The sequence below is a fragment of the Ctenopharyngodon idella genome, chromosome 3 (assembly GCF_019924925.1).
Source record: "Ctenopharyngodon idella isolate HZGC_01 chromosome 3, HZGC01, whole genome shotgun sequence".
Classification (NCBI taxonomy): Eukaryota; Metazoa; Chordata; class Actinopteri; order Cypriniformes; family Xenocyprididae; genus Ctenopharyngodon; species Ctenopharyngodon idella.
In genome coordinates, this window is record NC_067222.1 from 54,237,984 (window position 1) to 54,240,114 (window position 2,131).

Sequence of the window (2,131 nt, forward strand, 5' to 3'; positions counted from 1 at the left end):
GTGAAATGGATGGACACGAGAGAAGTGTCAATGTGCTCCACCATACACCAAGCTTTTGATGGAGACACTGTCACCAGAAACGTGCACATCAAGGAAAACGAGAGGTGGCAGAAAAAAAACATCACAGCACCTCGCTGTGTGGTGACTACAACAAATACATGGGCCGAGTTGATCTTTCTGACCAGCTTCTCCAGTACTACTCAGTGCACAAAAGGTCCAACAGATGGTACAGGACACTTCTGAAAAAACACGCATTTTGTTTAAAGGTGCCGAAGAACGTGTTTTCAAAAGATGTAATATAAGTCTTAGGTGTCCCCTGAATGTGTCTGTGAAGTTTCAGCTCAAAATACCCCATAGGTTTTTTTTAATAAATTTTTTTAACTGCCTATTTTGGGGCATCATTATAAATGCGCTGATTCAGGCTGCTGCCCCTTTAATCACTTGGGTAAAGTTGGTTTTATATTCGCACATTCAGACTTCCGTGTTTAAGAACGTTCTAATAATGTGCAATAAAGTAAATGTTTGCAAATTCTAAACAGCGACATGATATTTACAACCAACGATTGTAACCCTACAACATTTTTCACAATCGATCAAAATGGGCAAGTATTATTTTAATGGCATACTTACTTGCGAACATCCACTGAATGTCCAATGTAGTGTACAAAGTTATTGTAGCCTATGCAGAAGTCTGAATGTGCAAATGTAGCAGTTTTACTCTGGTTGTGTTTTGTTGTATTCAATGAAGACAATACGGGTGGAGCAGGTCTCAGGATGTTTTATTCTGAAGAAGCAGGTCTGCAGAAACACACAGAACACAATTAATTTTTTTGGAATACACGTCTCTCCCCTTCGGTTCATCCATACAGCATAGAGAAAGCAGCACTCTCTTTTGAAGAGCGAGAGAAAGCACAACCGACCTCGCCAACAGCAAATGTGCTTCTAAAGATGGCAATTTACTCAATTAACAGTTACAAAACATAAGACAAACAGGATAAATCAAATAAATTAAGTAATTAAGGTAAAATAAATAAATAAAGCAAGTCACAAAATACATGTCACCATTATATCGCATATGAAATAATATATATAAAAAAAAGAAATATAGTTTCCTCACTGCTTACTCGCATCATTGAATTAATTAAATAGGGAAAAATGTCAGAAGTTCCAAATTTTACACAATAAAATTGGGGGAAAAAATCCAATTTGACAACATCTAGTTTGCATACAGACCTCACTCTTTTTTTTGTATCTATCAAACTCATATAAACTCGATAGTAAACACATTTCAAACATTTCTCAACATATAACACAAACAAGGAACATACCTGCAGAAACACACAGAGCACAATTAATTTTTTTGGAATACACGTCTCTCCCCTTCGATTCATCCATACAGCATGGAGAAAGCTAGTAAGCAAAACCAATCTCGGTAAAACATTCAAAATACAATTCACTGCGTTACATTTCATGACATCACAGTCTTTCATTACACTTAAACATTATTTATCTCATGAAATTAATCAATGATATTGTTTACGCTTAGAGAAATGTCCTTTACCAGCACTCTCTTTTGAAGAGCGAGAGAAAGCACAACCGACCTCGCCAACAGCAAATGTGCTTCTAAAGATGGCGCTGTTCGCACATCGCACGAGTTTTAATGTGCGTCACCAATATGTGCCCCATAAAATATTCTGCATGAACAGTTCCTACTAGAATTAATTATGTTATGCCCATTATGATTCTGAACACAAACATGAAAATAAAAAAAAAATTAAGTTTTGATGAAGTTCATTAACATTATACTTTATATATTGTAATATTTGAACCAGCTACACAAATATAAAACCAAACTTACCCAAGTTAGGTAAAGGCATGGGGAGTGGTAGCTAGTAAAAAAACTTCATTAAAATAAACAGGATGTACAGTCTCAAAATAAACCCCATTTAGTGTGATAACACGGTGCAACACTTCGAGTTGGTGTTCAATCACCTTGTCGTTATTTAATACATCAAAGAAAATGCCTTGAATAATGAATTATGTTGAGCATTTACACCTAATAAACAACTACCATGGCAAAACGTTATTTTCGTGTGGAAAGTAGCCTTCATCAGTAATACAGTATATCAGT

The 2,131-nt window shown here is 35.6% G+C and overlaps 1 long non-coding RNA gene across 1 annotated transcript; it reads right to left on the reverse strand.

Moving 5' to 3' along the window:
• Positions 1-758: 758 nt before the first annotated feature.
• LOC127508972 (uncharacterized) lies at positions 759-1,831 on the reverse strand. The gene is made up of 2 exons (XR_007929051.1): positions 1,562-1,831; positions 759-1,410 (listed from the first exon to the last, which is right to left on the reverse strand). It is a non-coding gene; the product is annotated as an uncharacterized LOC127508972 (long non-coding RNA).
• Between the last annotated feature and the right edge of the window lie 300 nt (positions 1,832-2,131).